This window comes from Mizuhopecten yessoensis, unplaced genomic scaffold (assembly GCF_002113885.1).
Source record: "Mizuhopecten yessoensis strain PY_sf001 unplaced genomic scaffold, ASM211388v2 scaffold716321, whole genome shotgun sequence".
Taxonomy (NCBI): domain Eukaryota; kingdom Metazoa; phylum Mollusca; class Bivalvia; order Pectinida; family Pectinidae; genus Mizuhopecten; species Mizuhopecten yessoensis.
The window spans coordinates 359887-384260 of NW_018480058.1; the positions used below are offsets into that span (position 1 = coordinate 359887).

Genomic DNA, 24374 nt, shown 5'->3' on the forward strand with positions numbered 1-24374 from the left:
TTTATTTTTTCAACATTTATGAGGTCATAACAACAATGGGTTTATGGACATATTGAATGAATCGCATTAGCGATTCATGTAAAATATGTCCAAAAACCCATTGTTGTTATGACCTCATAAATGTTGAAAAAATAAAAATCATTCCTTAAATAACGTAAGTGTCTTTTTTGAGTGATTATAATATCTGATGTGCAGTACGTGTCCTATATAAGGGTGATAATTATTAGTAATAATATCAGTGTCCTTATATTATATGGGTGATAAGTAAAAATATCAGTGTCCTTATTTGGGTGATAATAAGTAAAAATATCAGTGTCCTATATATAAGGGTGATAATAAGTGATAATATCAGTGTCCTATATATAAGGGTGATCATTATAGTAATAATATCAGTGTCCTTATATGGATGATAAGTAATAATATCAGTGTCCTTATATGGGTGATTAATAATTTCAGTGTCCTTATATATGGGTGATTAATAATTTCAGTGTCCTTATATGGGTGATTGATAGTTTCAGTGTCCTTATATGGGTGATTGATAATTTCAGTGTCCTTATATGGGTATACTAGTGTTATTTATGGACATTAATGATTTTCATGTAATCCTACGGGTGACGCAGATTGAAGTTTTGTTAATAGGTGATAATCAGCCATAAGTTTTATTTTATGAGTGATAATCAATTATATTTGTGTCATTCTATGGGTGACAATGGTATCAGTGGTGTTTTATTGTGAGTATCAAAAACAGAAATATCATTTTGTTTGAAAATCAATAAAATTAGTGTCGTATTATGAGTTATGAATTTGGTGTCATTCTATGGAAAACAGCAAAGTTTAAGTGGTTTTTTTTCAAAATGGAAAACTGACTGTTTTACTGAGCATCAAAGTCGTTATAGTTTATTGAAATCTATGTAAGGTGAATTTTGGAAATGTTCGCCGTTTTGTTCCGATTTTGAACACAGTATTGTCAGGTACTCTGTACAGTTATAAAGTATTATTTACCTTGGGGGTTTTAATGTTGTCAAGTTTTACGTTGCCTGTAAACATACATTGTCTCTTTTAGATATTCCACAGTTGACAATTAAACGGGCAGTTTTCTTCAGTTTACAAGTTATGTAGCGTAAACATGCTTGATTTGTCAAGGTGGTAAATATGCTTTATTTGTCAAAGTGGTAAATATGCTTGACATTGTCTAAGTGGTAAAAATGCTTGAGTTTGTCAATGTGGTAAATATGCATGAGGTTATCAAGGTGGTAAGTATGCTTGTGTTTGTTGAGGTGGTAAATATGTTGAACTTATCAAGGTGGTAAATATGCTTGTGTTTAAGATAATGAAAAGGAGTCTATTGTAAGCACGAGGTTATCAGGTGTACATTTGTGTTTGCAACATTCCTGTATTTTTAAGGCTCATGAAAATTTACATTCGTGAATACGGTGTAACATCTTTCAGTACAAGTTTTCATTTGAAAATTCTTTCAATTGATTCAATTATTTAAGAACCTATTAGATGTGATGTATAAATGAATGAAATTAATTCATTTTAAAAGCAATTATCACTCAAGCATGGATTCTCCACAGCAACAAATTAAACTGTACAATCTGTAGGAAAGGTAAAAGGCTTGGCAATCTCCTATCATTATCACGTGGCTGTCTATATTGATTCGAACATTTTGTGACAAGAAGCACTTAATTCTATCCCCACACTTTGATAAAAACTGCTCAATTTTATTATGAAAGAGAATAATAAAGTGTAATACTGTAAAAACTATGGCTTTTTGAATGAATAATTTACGCAAAATATTTTCCAGGACTATGATAAGCCTATACAATAACATCAGGTAAACTGATCAAATTCCTTCACCTAGAATTCTGCCAATTTTCACAGTCAATATTGTACAAAATTAGCACTTGAAAAGCTTGAATCGCGCTTGGTTGTCTGGTTCTATTTACATGTTGTAAAACTAGAAAAGGCTCCAGGTAAAAATTAAACTGGTTTGTCACTCCATTGCCTTGTTTTACCTGGATCTAAACAATCCCAGATGAAACGTTTTCCAGAAAATCAATTTTTGTAAATGATAGCGCAGATTTTTCAGGTCTGTATGCATGGCAATTATCACCGAAGAGACGAACAAATTTACAACCTTTGTAATTTATTGAAGAAATTCTGTATAAAATAAAACGATGAATTGAATAATGTTTTTTTTGTTATATATCACTGCTGATAAATTGAAAGTTACAATAAATCGAAACATGGTAAAAATATTAATAAATACCCCCTGCACATATTCATAAATCTTTCTGTGTTTTTAGATTAGAAGTTCAATAAAAATCCCATGGAGGCTTTCTAGAATCCACTTTGGCATGGCAATGTATACATAAGTCTGTGGCTGTTTCTGTGCTAACAGGTTCAGCTTCGGGGTTCTACTGTTTTAACTATTACGCAAGTAATTTATTGTTATGCTTTTCTACATGCCCTCTGGTAGAATATACATTTTTATGGCGATTTTTACTCAGTACCGACTTTTTGACTTGAATCCCCATCAGCGCTCCTTCTCCGTGGCAGATGATATCTGTGTTTTAGATGCGTTAGTTGTCTGGGTTGAGCCAGGCTTTTCCATACTGAGATTTTCGTCTCTCTCCCGGCCATATATTTTCTTTGTTATCATCAATACATTATATATCTGGTTTGTTTACTATCGATGGGTTGATGAGGGGGCCAGGATAGGTAGGTGATGCTGTGGCATGCTGCTGTAGAGAGCTGACACCTTACCGACTAATTATATACCTCCCCATCACGACAACTCTGTCTACACCATCAAATATAACTCACATTCAATCCAATCTACTTCTATACTTTGTCTTACATGCAACAGTTTGTCAGGCTTGTATATGAACTGTTGAATTGAAATAGAATTAATGGCAGTAAATAATGTATTGTGAGGTATACGTACACTATTTTATTATATACAGTACCTCACTCCTACAAATATCTTCCCAGTGGTGGCCATTAGTTGGAAATTAGATATTAAATTACAATAATATTAAATTTCTTTCAGCATGAAACAATTGTATTGATTCCAGGAGAAGATAGTGCCTCAGGTTTCTGGTTGATTTAGGTATGTAGTTTACGTCATATCAAATCTGCAATGACAATCATTTGACACAGTTATTTGAGCTGAAAGTGTTGTATACTTACTGGAGTAAAAAAATTAATTACCATCACGACTGTCTACGATTCAATCCCATTATCAACATTGAATAAGGTTTAGATTGACAATAATTCACCAATCGGTATATTTGTTTATAAACTTAGTAGTTAGTATGATGATGACTGCCGTTGAATGCCGCGGGTCTTTAATGGATTGTCAGCATAACAGTCTCACCATCTATGTCATTAAAACTCGGCTCTCAGCAAGTCAGGCTGCTGCTGCTGTACGTAAGGTAAGTTACAAACATTAGAATTTCAAACTGCTGTATGTGTAAAACCCAATAAATGTAATCAATAGATTTCAATTCAAAGAAGTTTAAGTCAAATTAAAAGACAAATTGTTGTTTTCAGTAAAAAACAAAATCCATCTTTTTGCATTTCAGGACTTAAAAGAGGAAAATTGAATCCAAAGCTAATCAACTTTCAGTAACTATAGCAATGGAGCAGGGTTCTTTTTATTCTATTGTGCAGAATTTGATCAAACAATAAAAAAAACTTTGGAGTAGCATCACTTGAGAAATTGAACACAAGACACTATTGCATTTGCTGGGTAAATACATGAAACATAGTTGTGAGGTTTGTTGTGTTTCATAGATTTGGGGATTGTGTTGTTTCATAGGTTTTGAGGATTGTAGAGTTTTTTTAATTGGATGTTATCATATAAGATTTTGTTGGTTATTTGGACAGTAGCATTTCATTGGTTATTTGGATGGTACTGTTTCATTGGTTGTTAGGATGGCATTGTTTCATTGGTTATTTGGATGGTACTGTTCCATTGATTGTTAGGATGGTATTGTTTCATTGGTCATTGGGATGGTACTGTTTCATTGGTCATTGGGATGGTAGTGTTTCATTGGTCATTAGGATGGTACTGTTTCATTGGTCATTTATGGTACTGTTTCATTGGTCATTAGGATGGTACTGTTTCATTGGTCATTAGGATGGTAGTGTTTCATTGGTCATTGGGATGGTACTGTTTCATTGGTTATTTGGATGGTACTGTTTCATTGGTGGCTCAGATGGTATTATTTCATTGGTTGCTCGGATGGTATTGTTTCATTGGTCATTAGGAACATAGTGTTTTATTGGTTGTTTGGATGGTACTGTTTCATAGGTTATTGGAATGGTACTGTTTCATTGGTCATTAGGATGGTACTGTTTCATTGGTGGCTCGGATGGTATTATTTCATTGGTTGCTTGGATGGTATTGTTTCATTGGTCATTAGGATGGTAGTGTTTTATTGGTCATTGGGATGGTAGTGTTTCATTGGTCATTAGGATGGTACTGTTTTATTGGTCATTGGGATGGTAGTGTTTTATTGGTTGTTTGGATGGTACTGTTTCATAGGTTATTGGAATGGTACTGTTTCATAGGTTATTGGAATGGTAGTGTTTCATTGGTCATTAGGATGGTACTGTTTTATTGGTCATTAGGATGGTACTGTTTTATTGGTCGTTTGGATTGTGTTTGATTGGTTGGTGGAAATGACAGTAGTTCATTGGTTTGGGATGGGCTACACATTGCCGTCGTAGACATGGTGCTGTACAGAGTGATAGCAGACCTGAGCCTTAATGAAAGTCAATTTTTCATGATTTCACCTTAACGCACTAATTTTTCATTGCATGCTCTCTAATGTAGATTTTCCCATTTTCACAGCTCGGGAGATAAAGATTAAGATGTAATTGAAACGGAAGACAAGGTGCCACAGATTTAAAGGTCATGTCTACCTGAATTTCGTCTGGTGTATAATATGTTTTGAACGGACCACATCTACAAGGCTAGACGTGAAGACACTTGTTTACTTCCTTTTACTAAATATAGGATCAGATATGATGTTTTGTTTTCCACTCTGTATGTCACTCATTTCTGAATTTATGCTGATATAAGTTTTTCTGTGAAGAGAAGACCTGACCATACAGTGCTTCTACAGATATAATGTAAATGAAATGTTCATCTAAAGTCCCAGTGTCATACAGAAAATTGAGAAATTAGTTCAGTTTACAATAAATAACAGTAAATAATGCAATGAAAATGAAATGATATATAATGAAACTGAACAAAGCAAACTAATCTCACAAGTACCGTCAACTTCTCCAAGTCATTTAAACTATTCTTATGCACATAGATTAGAAGTTATACCAACAGTGAATAGAATGGTGAATGGTTCATGGATTTCAAGTTTGTCTTCATCATTTGCAATACCTAATGTATAATGGACTGAAATCAGGTGAAGTGCTTGATTGTGATCACAAATGTGCTTTCTAGATCAAGTGATGCTAAACATTTTATTTATAATGGTGACCTTTGACCTTGCAGCAGGTGCTCCAAAACATGTCCATATACTAGGCGCAGATAGGATGATAAAGATCCTTGTTGTGGGTTTCCGTGGATGTGTTTTGTTTCGTGGCTGGTTCTGAGGGTATTGGTGTCCTCACATGTTGATGTTGTCAGATGTAGGTGTGGGTGTCCTTGGATGTTGTCAGCTAGATGCTGTGGTTTTGTGGCTGTTTCCGGGATTGTTGGTGTCCCCACATGTAGGGACTGTATGTCCTTATATTTCCTTATATGCTATGGTTGTCATGTGATAATGTCGTGGCCAAGCGTCCATGGTTGTTGTTGAGGGTATTGTCAGATGTTGTTGTGGGTATTGTCAGATGTTGTTGTGCGTATTGTCAGATGTTGTTGTGCGTATTGTCAGATGTTGTTGTGCGTATTGTCAGATGTTGTTGTGGGTATTGTCAAATGTTGTAGTGCGTATTGTCAGATGTTGTTGTGGATATTGTCAGATGTTGTTGTGGGTATTGTCAGATGTTGTTGTGCATATTGTCAGATGTTGTTGTGGGTATTGTCAGATGTTGTTGTGGATGTTCTTGGTTGTTGTTGTTTTGTGGCTGTTTCAGGGATTGTTGGTGTCCCTACATGTTGTAGAGGCTGTTCTTATATTCCCTTATATGCTATAGGTGATGTTGTGGCTGGGTGTCCTTGGTTGTTGTTGTGGGTGTTCTTGGTTGTTTTTGTGGATGTTCATGGTTGTTGTTGTGGGTGTTCTTGGTTGTTGTTGTGGATGTCCTTGGATGTTTTTGTTTTGTGACTGTTTCTAGGGTTATTGGTGTCCTCATTAGCTAAACATTTGTCATGGTATATCTTCACTGTGTCTGACAGCAGCATAAAGATATTCACCATTCTCGTCAGGTTAAGAGGGTATCTTATATATATTTTTCACTGTCTGCTGAAGCTACTAAGTGCTAGTAATACTTCCTTCTTGGGGTCAAGAACCTCCCACAAAAGTACATTTCTTCGACATTGACTGGACGCTATCAGTAGTGGCCACTCTTTCCTTCGGCTGGTCATGTTGACTGCTGGGCCTTGGTCCATGTTCAATGGTAATTGATTCTTAAGGAGCTGTGTAATAAACTATCTTCAGGAAATGATTTTGTGTCATAATGAAAACCGATAAACCTTGTTTATGTGTTTCTGAGAATTTGCTTGGATAAATACCATAGAAGTCCATTATAACTGCCTGGGATGTTTATATACAGCCCTGTATCAATCTGTCTATCGTGATTTTTGAATTTCCACAAGCTTAGATAGGAAGAGTTTCTTGGACAGTCCGTATCATGGACATAATGTGTTTACACATAAGAATAGAAAGTTTCAGAGATTACTGTTTTTGTCAAAAACATATATGTGCATGATAACGTAAGTTTGATTTTCGAGTATCCATTCCCAAACAACAATGTCCTACTTACTTTTAAATCTAGATTTACCCAATCACAATCTCCTTGGAAACTCGTAGCTGACTGTAAAGCCTTCAATTACTTTAGATTAGCAATCTGTAATTTCTAGTGTTGGTTAAGTTTTGTGTTCAAGTGAAAACATGATAGGGAGTTATTGATAGGCTATGTGAGGATTGGAGATTTAGATGAAGTCCTCTATCAGAGAGACATCTTAATCCGCAGGAATGTGATTACAACATAAAAATGTCTGCCTGTGTGGATTGAAAGTCCGGACCAATATCTGTTTGTGCCGGGGATATTGAATCAAATGAAGCCAGCTAGCCTCTTCACTGTCCATCGGTGAGGACTGTTTTGTGGGCTCATTGCTTTGCCTAATGTTACTGGTAATTCAAAATCAAAATTAGAAAAAAGTGGCATATTATGATATGTTAATTAAAATCTGATTTGAACAAGACCAATCGCCACATGGATTGTTATTCCCTCACAAGGAAAATGTTTAGGAGGTAGGTACAGACCAATCATACAATTGAAGACAAAGAGGCTGATGGCTGTGAGCAATCATAAAACAGTCACGACAAAGAGGCTGATGGCTGTGAGCAATCATAAAACAGTCACGACAAAGAGCTGATGGCTGTGAGCAATCATGAAACAGTCACAACAAAGAGGCTGATAGCTGTGACCAATCATAAAACAGTCACAACAAAGAGGCTGATGGCTGTGACCAATTATAAAACGGTCACAATTAAGAGGCTGATGGCTGTGATCAATTATAAAACAGTCACAATTAAGAGGCTGATGGCTGTGAACAATTATAAAACAGTCACAATTAAGAGGCTGATGGCTGTGATCAATCATAAAACAGTCACAATTAAGAGGCTGATGGCTGTGACCAATTATAAAACAGTCACAATTAAGAGGCTGATGGCTGTGATCAATCATAAAACAGTCACAACAAAGAGGCTGATGGCTGTGACCAATCATAAAACAGTCACAATTAAGAGGCTGATGGCTGTGACCAATTATAAAACAGTCACAACAAAGGGGCTGATGGCTGTGATAAATCATAAAACAGTCACGACAAAGAGGCTGATGGCTGTGACCAATTATAAAACAGTCAAGACAAAGAGGCTGATGGCTGTGACTAATCATAAAACAGTCAAGACAAAGAGGCTGATGGCTGTGACCAATCACAAAACAGTCAAGACAAAGTGGCTGATGGCTGTGACCAATCATAAAACAGTCAAGACAAAGAGGCTGATGGCTGTGACCAATTATAAAACAGTCACAACAAAGAGGCTGATAGCTGTGACCAATTATAAAACAGTCACAACAAAGAAGCTGATGGCTGTGACCAATCATAAAACAGTCACAACAAAGAGGCTGATTGCTGTGATCAATTATACAACAGTCACAATTAAGAGGCTGATGGCTGTGATCAATTATAAAACAGTCACAACAAAGAGGCTGATGGCTGTGACCAATTATAAAACAGTCACAAAAAAAGAGGCTGATAGCTGTGACCAATTATAAAACAGTCATGACAAAGAGGCTGATAGCTGTGACCAATCATAAAACAGTCACAACAAAGAGACTGATAGCTGTGACCAATCATAAAACAGTCATGACAAAGAGGCTGATGGCTATGACCAATTATAAAACAGTCATGACAAAGAGGCTGATGGCTGTGAGCAATCATAAAACAGTCACGACAAAGAGCTGATGGCTGTGAGCAATCATGAAACAGTCACAACAAAGAGGCTGATAGCTGTGACCAATCATAAAACAGTCACAACAAAGAGCTGATGGCTGTGACCAATCATAAAACAGTCACGACAAAGTGGCTGATGGCTGTGACCAATCATAAAACAGTCACGACAAAGAGGCTGATGGCTGTGATCAATTATAAAACAGTCACAACAAGGGGCTGATAGCTGTGACCAATCATAAAACAGTCACAACAAAAAGGCTGATGGCTGTGACCAATCATAAAACAGTTAGGACAAAGAGGCTGATATCTTTGACCAATCTTTAAATAGTTAAGACATACCAATAATGGTGACCAATAAATAAAACAAATAATTGTCCGTTAATCATAAGTATTATTGACAAAGTTTGTCTTCAGAGCTACTTTGTCATAAACTAGACAGTCGCAGGTGTTTGTGGTATAGCTGTTCTAATCCCTGGCTGCATTGGTGGGTGTTAGGAACACCCTCCCTGTAATTATGTTCTCTTACAGCCAAGGCACTGCCAGAATTGTTCAAATATGGTGGGACATTTAATTTTCTGCTACTGGCACTTGTATATAGCCACATGGGATCCCTACAGACAATTGTTGGACAGGTCAATTTATGGGGCCGATTGGTCTGCCCCTTGATCAGGGATCGGATAGACCACTAGATGGACATAAGCAGGAAACTATATTATTACACAATTATTTAAACAAGATGGAAATTTACAGCCTTCCTGTAGATCTTATGTGGCAGAAAAAATACAATAAGGATGTAGTGTATTAAGTATTCGTAGTGTTGGGAATAGAAACACAATAAACCTTGATCCCGGGTGTAATGGCTGTGTGTGTACAAGAAAATAGCCACTTGTACAGCAAAACCTTGTAGATAGGATCGACGTAGATAGGATCGAATCCTAACCAATTATAAATCAGGAGTAAAAGACAAGTGATCACCCTGCAGTCTTCACCGTCATTGTATTGATGTCATTATACTTTTCAGCCAGGGCTGGTTTAATTACAGGAATATTGAATTTTTAGACCTGAAATTATGAAAGGAAACCAATGTTTAAATGTGTGCTGTTCTTTAGTTGGGTTATAGTATTCACTTTGAGATACATCGCTGGAGACTGGACAAATCGGGATATGGTCTGGTGAAGAGGTGGATAACACGCTCGACTTTCACGTAGGTGGCTTGAGTTGGGCTGGAGTCTGGACAAATAGGAAAATAGTCGGATGGAAAGATAGATAAAGCACTTGTCTTTTAGGTATTTTTCTTGAGTTTGATTCCCAGATCAGACGTGAAAAGGTGTTTGTTCACCTGCCTGACCATGTAGGTTTTCTCTCCAGGAACTCCAGTTTCCTCCAACAGGAAAAGACCCTCTGCATGCTTTCAACAATGTGTAGCCTCCAACAATATAGATTAATATTAAGTTGGAAAATTGTCTCAAAACTATTGTGAGATAAATCAAGTTTCCTTACTGAAAAAGGAATCTGGAAGTAGACGAACCAGTAGGGTTGAAATAGAATTTGCAATAAAGATAAATTATACAGCCTGGTCTGTTCTCTAACAAATCACAAGGTGTGACATACACGGTAAACAAATGAAAGGTATGGAGAATGAATCTTATCCTTGATTGGGCACAGTTTGTAAGAAGGCTGGATCCAGGACCCTTAAATCCTGGCATCACTTCAAAAATTAAAGCTGGAAAATAAAACATTTTAAGGATCACCGTACCACTGCCAAAAACTGTAGCTAAGTATTTAAAGATGTTCTTTCCAGCATGACTCGAGCTTTAATTAACTTTTATGAAATATAATAGATTGAAATAAACTAAATTTAAATCAACAACAGTGTTCTGAGGGTAAAAACTTAGTGGGCCAGACTAGGATTTTAACTTAACCCTGGATTTGAGATTGTTATCCTATCACTCTAACAGGAGTGAAGGGGAGGTTACAGTATATTGAAAAAAAAAAAGTTGTGGGACAGGGATCCTTAAGGAAGTTAAGGGAAAGTTACTGTATATTGAAAAAAAAAGTGTAATGGAACAGGGATCCTTAAGGGAGTGAAGGGGAGGTTACTGTATATAGGAAAAACCAAAGTGTAATGGGACAGGGATCCTTAAGGAAGTGAAGGGGAGGTTACTGTATATTGAAAAAAACAAAGTGTAATGGGACAGGGATCCTTAAGGAAGTAAAGGGGAGGTTACTGTATATAAGAAAAACCACAGTTTAGTGGGACAGTGATCCTTAAGGAAGTGAAGGGGAGGTTACTGTATATAGGAAAAACCACAGTGTAGTGGGACAATGGGACAGGGATCCTTAAGGAAGTGAAGGGAAGCTAGGTTACTGTATATAAGAAAAACCACAGTTTAGTGGGACAGTGATCCTTAAGGAAGTGAAGGGGGGGTTACTGTATATAGGAAAAACCACAGTGTAGTGGGACAGTGATCCTCAAGGAAGTGAAGGGGGGGTTACTGTATATAGGAAAAACCACAGTGTAGGGGGACAGGGATCCTTAAGGAAGTGAAGGGGGGGTTACTGTATATAGGAAAAACCACAGTGTAGTACGTGGGACAGGGATTCTTTAGGAAGTGAAGGGGGGGTTACTGTTTATAGGAAAAAACACAGTGTAGTGGGACAGGGATCCTTAAGGAAGTGAAGGGGAGGTTACTGTATATTGAAAATAAACACATTGTAGTGGGACAGGGATCCTTAAGGAAGTGAAGGGGAGGTTACTGTATATTGAAAAAGAAAAAAGTGTAATGGGACAGCTAGGGATCCTTAAGGAAGTGAAGGGGAGGTTACTCTATATTGAAAAAAAACACAGTGTAGTGGGACAAGGATCCTTAAGGAAGTGAAAGGGAGGTTACTACATGTATATACGAAAAACCACAATGTAGTGCTAGTGGGAGCTAGCTAGGCTATCACTTTTGGAGTAAAATCCAAACAAAACCGAAAGTCAAATCAATATTTCAGCCATGTCACAACTGATGTTTTCTGGTGTGATGTTAGGAACTGGTGTGTTGATTGAGTTGGTATAACAACCTTATCCTAGTTGAAGAGTATCTTTAGATGATAGATAACTCTCTGTATATATAGTTTCACCCATCAATACACATGGAAAAGAATCAAAGAACTAATAAACATGTGTGAAGGCTTGGCCAAGGTTCAAATTAGTACGAACTTCTAACAATGTCTCCTCTCCAGATTAATGGTTTTAGAGTGCATCTCTGAAATCTAGATCATAACAGCCTGGATTCAAATCTTTTTTGGCATATTTTTCGGAAAATTTTGTTACTTTGAATTATTATTATGCACAGAAATGTGATGTATATGTATTGAATGTGTATACATGAATCATAAGATTGCTGAGGGTATGGTGTAAGACAGAAAGTCTTGTTGTGCCCTTCAGACATTTATCACTCATCTCTATATAGTCTACAGGGCCTTGATGTGTGAATTATTCATATTTATAAAGATAGCAAACTAGGGTAGACACAGTTATATGATACATAGTATCTGTGGGGAAGATAGGGGACAAATGTTACATGATAAACAGGTATGGGAACGGAGAGGGAGAGGGTGGGGGGGACCTTTGGAAAGGTATATAAGCTGAAAGAAACCTGGGTATATGTTCAGTAGGGTTTCTGTGAAAATGAAGATTTTTTAAGTTGGTACATTTTTTTTTACCATATTAACTCATTCACCCCTACATATTAAACTGGACTTGCCCTGTCTACGATTTGGTAAGGTTCAAAAGTAGTGACTTTAGGGGTGAATGGGTTAATGTTGTCAGATTTGTGATTTTATATTACTTGACTAAAGTACTGCCATACTTGGACTAGGGTAATACATGACACTGGACTATGACCATGTACATCACTTGTCTATCAGTGACCAATCTGTGCCATATTCACTACCATTAATATGTAAATTTCCCTTGAGAAATAATTCTCCTGTTACCTAAAATTTCCATAAGAGCTGAAAAAGTTGACTGATTTTCATGAGATAATTTCACAAATCTGAATATTTTCCTCTTTTTTTTTAAACTTGCACATTTAAAAAGCTTTTATTAGATCATGTAGGGCAGGAAAATTTCACACAAGGGGTTTTCAAATGGGGTAAGCTGGAGGCATGCCAAGCGCTTTGAGCTAATTTGAAAATTCTGAAGTTGAAATTTCCCCATCTTATACCCCTAGGCATGAACGGGTAAAGCTAAAATATAAAAAAAAAAAAAACTCACAATTGCGCCATCATGACATCAAAATGTTCCATGCAATTTCATGACGTCATGTCATTATTGTCTCATTGTGACATCACACACTGGAAATGGGTTCAGTCATAAGAGAAAAACAAATCACTATTTACTTTGTAGTGCAGTCATAAACAGTTACGAATGAATGTATTAAAACCGTGTAATTTGTGAAGTGGACATATCGTACCACAAATCACAAAACAATATGCTCCCACAAAACCAAGATTTGTCCCTGACTAGGATGATTGACATAATAGCAAGTAGTACTTTTTAGAAGTGTATATATCACAAAACTATACCTAGTGAATAAAAGTACAGACTGCCGACAACACCAGCCAAATATTGATGTATTAAAACCAAATACATGTTGAAATGAAGCACTGTATTAGACCGAGAGTGGTCATCAGGGGAGGTAACTGATGTCAGACGGAGAGTGGTCATCAGGGGAGGTAACTGCTGTCAGAAGTCCAGTGCCATCCTCTCACACTGTCAGTTCACTAAGATGAGTGGTGAGATGATTGATACCTCATGTACTATGTACTGTTAGCTTTACGATACAAAATGTAAAAAAATAAAAATTGACAATTAATATACTGATTGTTCCGTGATAATCAGTATGGTTAATAGTTTCTGTAGAATGTCTGTGTTTGGTCCAACATTATATAAGAAACAGTACAGTCTAAATTTCAGACAAATTGTCTAACAAAATTTTGAAACCAAAGTTATCACTTTCATGGTATCTGGTTTTAATTCACTCAACAAGCACACCATGCTTCAACCCCCTTCCTTGGTCATGATGAACGATTGACACTCAGAATTTCATCATTCTCCAATCCTCCAAGAGCTGGACATGTTCCCCATGGAAAAAATATTGAGGAAAGGATATCTCCGTAATTAAATGAACTCTAAAAAATCACTGACGCAAGGATAGAATGCTCATAGGGGCGATTAGTCTGTGTGCCTTATAAGTATGGGTGATTTAGTTACGTCTCCGTGGTTACTCCGATATAGGTATGCTGTAAGTAACGTTACTTCCTGATGTAATTATAGAGGATGGTCACGGCAATATAAAAATCTCTCAGATAATCCACAGGCTTTTGAAAAAGATATGTACCTATTTCACAAGTCTTAAGACCTTTCATCATGTATTTCTGGCTTGGAGCCTATGCTATTTATTCAATAAGTGTCTGGAAGATGAGACATCACTTGCAAGAGGTATCGTCTTGTTGCAGGAGACATTGCTCACAACAAGGTAATATTGCTTACAGCAAGATAATATTGATCACAACATGGTAATATTGCTCACAACAAGGTAATATTGCTCACAACAAGATAATATTGACCACAACATGGTAATATTGCTCACAACAAGGTAATATTGCTCACAAAAGATAATATTGCTCACAACAAGATAATATTGCTCACAACAAGGTAATATTGCTCACAACAAGGTAATATTGCCTCTAAACAAGGTAATATTGCTTACAGCAAGGTAATATTGCTTGCAACACTTGAACTGTTAAGGGCTGTTTTGTAGCTGACTCCTACACTGGTAATAGGACCAAAATTTGTACTTTGTCTCCTATCTATAGAAACAAAATATCTATAAAATTTGTACTTAAATTGTCTCATATCTATAAAAACACCCAAATGTTGTGGCTAAAATTAAATTAATTAGAAATTACGAACAGCATCAGAATTACACCTGTAATGGACTGGTGATCTTCAGAAACATTCTTGATGAAATTGGCGTTTTAAAGTACAATATTGTAAATAGCGTTGGATCGTGTTTGACAACAGCCAAACACTAGTCAGTTGCAGACAGCAAACTAGGTATTATCCTCCTTCCATTGTTATTTTGTGCATGTCACTATAATCCAATTGATTGTATTGCCCTATTGACTTTCAGATCAATTTTCTCAAGGTTGATCATACAAATTACCCAGTGACAATTTATCACCACGATTTCCTATCAATACACCCAAAACAGGGCTGATCACATTCAGCATTTCGCAATCGTCACCGATGGATAATTGATAAGAGTTATTACGAATTGTCATCACTAGCGACTCTAACAAAGGTTCATTAGAATGTCACAGCCATACTTATTGAATATTAAAATATCTATTTGTGGATTCAGGTGTTTGATCAATTAAATTGTGTTATTGTAGACAGCTGTTGATATCATTTTGGCATTTTGTTTCGGTTTGTTACCCCCCTCCTAGTATCACGCCTACTGTTGACTAGTCCGAATTATTCTGACGTTTTATTGACTTTTTAAATATCGGTCTGTCGTCGATTAACGTCAGAACTCCGGCCCTTTATAATATGCGGGAAATATGCGACCCGCACCCGGAGCGCACTTCAAACTGATATTTTAGAAACCAAATGTCACTTTCACACACATGTCGCATATGGATCCAAAAATCTATTCTTTGTGCACTAGGTGGTATCAATGTGTGACATGTGTGTGAAAGTGACGATTTGTTTCTAAAATATCAGTTTGAAGTGCGCTCCGGGATGATTTTGCTGAAAGGAAATACAATAGATACAGTTCTTTCATATAAATGTCATTGCTGTAGTAAATGGGCACTATAGAACTCCCAAGAAGTTAGAAAAGCACCAAACAATTTGGCACTCTTGTTTATTTGGATATACAATACACCGCACTGGCTCTCTACCTTAAAGCTGACAGTGCGAGTTAAAAGCTTTCATTTGAGGTTAAAAATATCCTTTTCTGGTTTTGAGATCTTCCCCATCTCTTCCGACTATAGTTTCTAAGGCAGTGCCGATGTTTTGGTTTGCCCTTGCTTTAAGGCTGAAAACATCAGAACACATACTATATAGTGCTTCAGATGTTATTTATTCTTTTTAAGATCTGACTACAGTGTAATAAAAATAATAGCTATCTGATTTTCTTCTTTTCTCTTAGCTCATTTTTTCTTTTTCTTCCTTTCCCGTCTTCTATCTTTTTTGTTTGCTCTGCTATCATTATACAATACAAACTTGCATTATGAAGCTTTGAATTGTATTGCATGTATGAACTTTGTGATATAAAAAACAACAACATGTATTATGTTTGTGCATTGTATGATGCATCAATGAAAACATAGATAAAAAATAATTTTTAAATGTTTGAGGTTGGTTACGTTTTATTCATATATGAGGTTAATTAATGTACACAAAGTCCTGAATTCTATTGAAATTATGAGTCTGTAATATTTTAATTGGCACACGTCGTTAGGTTGGGTGCGACAATAATATTTTACCTGTTATCATGTTGACCTGAGCAGCACTCTTATAGACACCAGCTGATGTCACGTTCCAACAGGTGAGGAAACAAATTCATCGACTCTAATTGCAGGTGAAAAAACACCTGTAATCATGTACATGTTTACCTGGCCTGCACCTTCACATCATTAGCCGGCGAAACCCTTCAGGTGAGGATATCCTAACGTGATTCACCGATTTACGTCAAAAGTCAGGTGTTCATTAAGACGCGGACTAAGTATGTAACAGGTTGGAACATCCAGGTACATTTTTTAATCGCAGGTGATTGATAAAAAAGAATTAACTGTCAGTTGGATTGTGGAAAGTGTGAGGATTGTGCATGTTGAAGTAAACACACAGGTAGGTATGTTATAGTTCACACTTGTAAGCATGGAACATTTAGCATAGGCTGAGTAACACGAGCCATGCAATAGATTTAGGTATCGCAGGTTTGGTATTATAAGCACTAGTTTAAGAAACATTAATTTCAAATTTCTGCCACTTACGCATATTGTCTGCAGACAATGGAAGCACAAACAGGTAGGCCAAGGTAATGTTACTGGAAATGAAAACTAGAGACAAAGCTCAATGACAATGAATTGATTTTGTATGTGGTGGAGAAATAACATGTGTTAGGTATGGTATTACAGCCTCCTTACCTGTTCACCAGGTATATTGTCAGGTGTGGGCTAACAGCAGGTGACTGGTACAGCGATGGATCCTGTAGCATTGATCTCTACGACCACCATCAGACTGTTACCTATATCCTTCTCTGAAAACATCAATTCCGTGTCTTTACCAAGGTTTATGAACAAGGGTTAGTAGAGCGCATAGTTTCCAGGATAATCTCCCAGCATGGGGTTTCCAACCTATAATTTTCATCTTGGTGTAACAGAATCTTGTGTTATATGTCATTTGAGATATATGGAAGCTTTTGATTTCTTCCAAGAGAACAGATCATTGCTAACCTTAATCTGAGAAAGGAAACCTGCAGTGAAAGCCGAGAAGCTTAATTTGCATGTTGCCTCGTGTCAGTACAACTGTATCCATCATACACTAAACACAAAGATACCTGGTGAGAGAGTCGAGCTACAGTATAGTAATACACTTTATGATGTAAAATTTAAAAGATATGTTTTATTATAAATATATGTATTGTTCGTGTAAAATCTAAACTCATTAAGGACCCCGACCCCGTACCACTGCCAACAACTGTAACCTGTTACACACTGGGAACTGTTTTTTGGCTTGACTATACCTTTGATAAGTCATTTCTGAAAAGAAAACCATATACCTTAATTGTGGGACTTTTGTAAAATAATAAAGATGAAATAAATAATATATAATAAAGAATAGTGCTTTGAGGGTAAGCATTTTTAAGCAGGGCTAGGACCGAGATTGAAACTCTGAACTTGATCAGTTTGTTAAACTGTTGCTTTCACCAATGAGCTACCGGGAGTATCATGACTCAACTGTGCTACAGTTATATCCAAAAGGAAATAAAGTGGAGGATAGATATTATACTGTTAAAATTCACAGTGCAGTGGGACAGGGATCCTTATTTTTCCTGGTGAGAAAGTGCAGCTATGTTTTACCAGGAAACGTGTATTATAAAATTAATATAAAAAAAAAAAAATGTAAATATTCTAACGCCTAAATACCTTGTAATAAAGTGATTTTTTAATGAAAAATTATAAAGATACATATTATTAAAAAGATGTAAATTATTGGTTAATATCTAGAGGAAGTACAGGTTAGCTAAAACAAGAGACTTAGTAATGTAAAATTATAAAGATGGAAATTATTAATTTATTGTCGAAACACATGAAATAACTACTGTACTTGATGAGAAAGCGGCCCTACGTATGCAATAGCATAGGCATTATAATGTAAAATCTAAAAGATGTGTAATATTAAAAAGATGTGTGGGCTGATTAAGTTTTATTAGCGATACAGAAGATCTAGATTAATAAGCATCGGATGTTGACAGAATAAACGATGGGTGAGGGCGGGTAATTTTATAGTTAATAACTTCACAGCTACTAAAACATTTATGAAAAATAACAAAGTGTATACAAAGGCCTCATATGCAGAGTAAACACTGCACTTAAATGCCTGTAGCCTCCAGAAACTTATAAACGTCATTAATTATACATTTACCTCTGATCCTCAGACGAGGGGCGGGGAACATGTTAGTAAACAATCTTACTGCATTATTAGGTACATAAGTCAGGTAAAAGGGGGCAAATGAAAGGCATATGAGGCCAACTAGCCTCATCCAATGGTGGTTTTATTGACTTTGTATATCCCTCTAAATGATGGTGTATTATTTATCAATTTTGTCACAGGGATTTCAGGTTTCAGGTTTATTTTATAGATTTTCTGTACCCTCAGATACTAAGTTATATAGGAGATTCCTGCAAAATGGAGGTACCATGAGGAGTTAATACACCAACATTTTGGGGTTTTGGGGAACGTTGATAGGACATTTTGAAGCTGAAGGCAAGCCTCGTATTATCTCCCTCCATGGTGTTCTGGCATCAGTCTCCAGGTAGCCTGGTAACTCTCTCTGCCTAGTTACCTAGCTCCATTGTACCAGTAATACCACACTTATATCTCTCGGTTTTCTAACAAATTAAATTATACATTGACTTTAATGTGTATGCTGCTAGCTCCTTACACTTATCCTTACACAAATACAATGGGAATTGCAATTCAAAAACACGGTCAGTTTTGATAATAGAATGTTATTTCAGCATGCCCAAATGTTTGTAAATTTGCAATTCAAAAACAAGGTTAGCATTTTACCCAATAATATCCAAAACAAATATGGCGATGCCCTTATTTGGACAGGCACCCTTAATTGGCACTACGTTGAATATGTTTTAAGAGTATCGTACCTGTGATAGCCAGATGCATGGTAACATGATTGCATGATAACATTGCTCACCTTTAGGAACTGTTCTTGTGTGTAGGAAGCTAAGACAGCATTTGAAGAAGTGTTAGTGAAAGAGGAGTGTTACCCCTGGGAGTAGTGGACATTTTACAGATTGAGCTGTGTAGACTGTTCTGCTGTAAAGTATGTGGGCTCTACAGGGACGGAGGACATATTGATTGGAGGGCTCTGATTACCTCTCCATTCCCTTCCTGTGGGCACCTGCTCAAAAGTACGAATTCTAAAGTTGTTGCAATCAAATTCCCACAAAACGGCTTCATCTGATGTAATTGACATGGCCTGCACTTTTTGCGGAACAGACAAACAACCATTTCAGTTCTCAATTCAGACTTCGCAGTATTTTCATTAATCTTCCTTTGGTTTGGTACAACACAGGATATGAAATAGGATATTCTGACTGGTCTGGTACGAAAGTGAAATATACCAAATGTTACCACTGATTGGGTTGTTTATTTTATTATAGAATATCAGAAGATAGAGATATATATATTATGACCACTGGAGTGGCAAAATGAAATATACCATACCTCTGGGCTAATTTGATTATCTGACTGGGCTGCAGGGAAGCAGATATTCCTGATAAGCTATCATCGGGAGGTGCTGTTTATGAGAGCTGTTAGCCTCTGGTAGTGGGTTATTTTGATAATTTTATTTCCAAGAACAGATAGATGGTTTAGGGTTTTGTTAATGCTGTTGTTTAAACAATGAGTAGATCTAGATACAGACTTGTATATAAACAATGCCTATCCATAGAAAACAACACTTTTATGAAAACAATATGTCTAGAAACGGCACCGGTTTAACTACAGTCTATAAGAAACTACACCATTGTGATGAAATTCCTGGTCAGAAACACCACCTGTCTATAACAAACACTTGGCTGTGCTTGATGGAATTTGCATTTTAAAGTTCATTATTGTAGAGAGTATTGGATGGTTTGTACAGTCATAAATGATGTCCTGCTATTAAATGATGTGTGGCTATAGATGATTTCCAGCTATAAATTATGTCCCAGCTATAAATGATGTCCAGATGTACATGATGTTTGACTATAAATGATGTCCAGCTAATAATGATGTCTGACAATAAATGATGTACAGCTAATAATTATGTCCCAGCTATAAATGATGTCCAGATGTACATGATGTTTGACTATAAATGATGTCCAGCTAATAGTGATGTCTGACAATAAATGATGTCCAGATGTACATGATGTTTGATTATAAATGATGTCAAGCTAATAATGATGTCTGGCAATAAATGATGTACATGATGTTTGACTATAAATGATGTCCAGCTAATAATGATGTCCAGCTTATAATGATGTCTGGCAATAAATGATGTCCAGCTAATAATTATGTCTAGCTATAAATGATTCCCAGATGTACATGATGTTTGACTATAAATGATGTCCAGCTAATAATGATGTCTGGCTATAAATGATGTCAGATGTACATGATGTTTGACTATAAATGATGTTCAGCTAATAATGATGTTTGACTATAAAGATGTCCAGCTAATAATGATGTCTGGCAATAAATGATGTCCAGATGTGCATGATGTTTGACTATAAAGGATGTCCAGCTAATAATGATGCATGGCAATAAATGATGTACATGATGTTTGACTATAAATGATGTTCAGCTAATAATGCTGTTTGACTATAAAGATGTCCAGCTAATAATGATGTCTGTCAATAAATGATGTCCAGATGTACATGATGTTTGATTATAAATGATGTCAAGCTAATAATGATGTCTGGCAATAAATGATGTACATGATGTTTGACTATAAATGATGTCCAGCTAATAGTGATGTCTGACAATAAATGATGTCCAGATGTACATGATGTTTGACTATAAATGATGTCCAGCTAATAATGATGTCTGGCTACAAATGATGTCCAGATGTACAGGATTTTCGACTATAAATGATGTCCAACTAATAATGATGTCTGGCTATAAATGATGTTCAGATATACATGATGTTTGACTATAAATGATGTCCAGCTAATAATGATGTATGACAATAAATGGTGTCCAGATGTACATGATATTTGACTATAAAGATGTCCAGGTAATAATGATGTCCAGATGTACATGATGTTTGACTATAAATGATGTCAAGCTAATAATGATGTCTGGCAATAAATGATGTACATGATGTTTGACTATAAATGATGTCCAGCTAATAATGATGTCCAGCTTATAATGATGTCTGACAATAAATGATGTCCAGCTAATAATTATGCATGGCAATAAATGATGTCCAGATGTACATGATGTTTGACTATAAATGATGTTCAGCTAATAATGATGTTTGACTATAAAGATGTCCAGCTAATAATGATGTCTGGCAATAAATGATGTCCAGATGTATATGATGTTCATTAATTATGTCCCAGCTATAAATGATGTCCAGATGTACATGATGTTTGACTATAAATGATGTCCAGCTAATAATGATGTACAGCTTATAATGATGTCTGGCAATAAAGGATGTCCAGCTAATAATGATGTCTGGCAATAAATGATGTCCAGATGTATATGATGTTCATCTATAAATGATGACCAGCTTCATGTTAAACTCGTCTGTTTCAAGAAAAAGCATCCAATAACAAACCGACTATAGCAGCTATTTTCAGAGACCCATGCAGAAATGTTGCTTTGTCAATCTATCAATGGGAGGTTGCATCAACGAGCCAGGTGTTAAAGTCAGGTAGATTTTGGTTGGATGTATTACAATAATCACCGGGGTGGCTGAGGTATAGTAAAGAATTGTTTGTATGAGGAAGTATTACACTTGACTGACTGACAAATAAACATTGGTTGTTGAATGCTCCATGGATGTTATTAATCATAGAACATTGTGTGCCATATTGAATCGTACATGATGGTGATGACCTGCTAATCCTTTTAGAGACATGTATAATTAATACTTGCTTGTAAACTGATGTGGAACCAGCATCGCTATCAATTGTGCAGACAATTGATTACAAATAATGAGGCCAGGGATAGGGCGGCCAAGTAAGTGGGGGTTGGTGCAGAGAATTTTGGAGGCTCAAAGAGGGGAAAGGGGAAGTCCAGGGAGGGAAAGGTCTAGGGAGTGGGGGAGGGGGAGATCCAAAGAGGGGGAAGGGGAAGCCCAGGGAGGGAAAGGCCTAGGGAGTGGGGGAGGGGGAGATCCAAAGAGGGGGAAGGGGAAGGCCAAGCAAGAGGGGGAGATCCAAAGAGGGGGAAGCCCAGGGAAGGGGAAGGCCAAGCAAAAAGGGAGAGGCCAAAAGAGGGGGAAGCCCAGGGAAAGGAGAAGGCCTAGGGGTTGGGAAGGCCCAGGGAAGGGGAGGCCAAGTGAGAGGGAGAGGCCCAAAGAGCCGGGACAGCCCAGGAAAGGGAGAGGCCAAGCAAGAGGGAGAGGCACAAAGAGTGGGAAGCTAAGGGTGGGGGAGGCCTAGGGAATGGGAGAGGCCCAGGGAGGAGGCCAAAGGAGATGGAAGCCCAGGGAAGGATGAGGCATTGGATAAAGGGAGTAGGGGGAGGCCTAGGAAATGGGGGAGGCAAAAAAAAGAGGGGGAGACTCATGGAAGGAAAACAGATCATGTAGTAGTAGAAGTTAGGGTAAAAGGTGAATTTATCATTACAACGAATATAAGTAAAAAATATTATAGCATTTAAATTTGAGGGGTGAATGTTCACTGCATGGCAAATATGAATTTCAATGGTGATGGATGAAAATTTGACTGGGCGAAATGTACATTTATACAGTATATATTATGGACTTACATGTATACAGTATATATTATAGACTTATATGTATACAGTATATATTAAAGACTTACATGTATACAGTATATATTATAGACTTACATGTATACAGTATATATTATAGACTTATATGTACATGTATACAGTATATATTATAGACTTACATGTACACAGTATATATTATAGACTTACATGTATACAGTATATATTATAGACTTATATGTACATGTTTACAGTTTATATTATAGACTTACATGTACACAGTATATATTATAGACTTATATGTATATATAGTAAATATTTTAGACTTACATGTATACAGTATATATTATAGACTTACATGTATACAGTATATATTATAGAATTACATGTATACAGTATATATTATAGACTCATATGTACATGTATACAGTAAATATTATAGACTTACATGTATACAGTGTATATTATAGACTTATATATGTATGTATACAGTATATATTATAGACTTATATATGTATGTATACAGTATATAGCATCTTTACTGCATAGTGATAGTATAAAAACTGGCAAAACATCCTTATTGGAAATGTCTGCATATAGTTAAACAGAATTCAGGATTTGGCTAAACGTACTGAATTGATGTTTATGATGCAGGGTTACAACACTTCTCAGACAAAGGCAGAATGGTTACAATAAAGTTCTCAGTGGCTTGAAAGAAACTGAATAATAGACATATGTTAATAAACAAATAAATCATTGTTGTTGCTTTATGGGAGGGCGCCTCTATTTAAAGACTGCTACAAGAGGTGACAATTAAATTCCCACTGTCTTGAGAATGTACCTGTCATAAGTTGTGCTCCATTATATGTACAAGATGAGTGGCTTGGTTCTTCAGAACTGTTCTACGATATTTGGTTGAGAAGTTTGATTTGTGTGTGGGAATCTGATGTACATAATGACGCATTTCAAGTGCTAATTTGTTTTTTATAAAAGAAAATAAAAGTCAGCGGGAGGATGCTGTTACTGTTGTAGCCGACATATGATAGACACGTTTTACTTCCTCACAAACTTCTTTGGCAAATGCATCTTTGTTTACAAATGTTACTGTTTTGACGTTATCACTGTACAATCATTTAATCTTATAGTTTTAATCTGACGGCAGCTGTCGACGTAGGACGTCTACACCAGTGTAGAAGGGAGATACCGGACTGGGGGGTGGTACAACCGCAGTGCTAAGATGTAGCACGCCTACACCAGTGTAGAAGGGAGATACCGGACTGGGGGATGATAACACCGCAGTGCTAAGACGTAGAACGGCTACACCAGTGGAGGAGGGAGATACCTGACTGGGTGGTGATAACACCGCAGTGCTAAGATGTAGGACGCCTACACCAGCGCAGAAGGGAGATACCGGACTGGGTGGGGATAACACCGCAGTGATAAGACGTAGGACAACTACACCAGAGTAGAAGGGAG

At 36.6% G+C, this 24374-nt stretch overlaps 1 protein-coding gene across 2 annotated transcripts in view; it reads left to right on the plus strand.

The window, feature by feature from the left end:
* The window catches only part of LOC110443021 (zinc finger CCCH domain-containing protein 10-like), a 138277-nt gene that overhangs the window by 8447 nt on the left and 105456 nt on the right, over nucleotides 1-24374 (plus strand). Inside the window, exon 1 of one of the 2 annotated variants that reach the window (XM_021486966.1) lies at nucleotides 16365-16559. The exons of the other annotated variant lie outside the window; for it this stretch is intronic. The gene's annotated coding sequence lies outside the window, so the exon portion shown is untranslated. Of the gene's footprint in view, nucleotides 1-16364; nucleotides 16560-24374 lie in introns of those variants that run through there. 2 annotated transcript variants of the gene reach the window in all.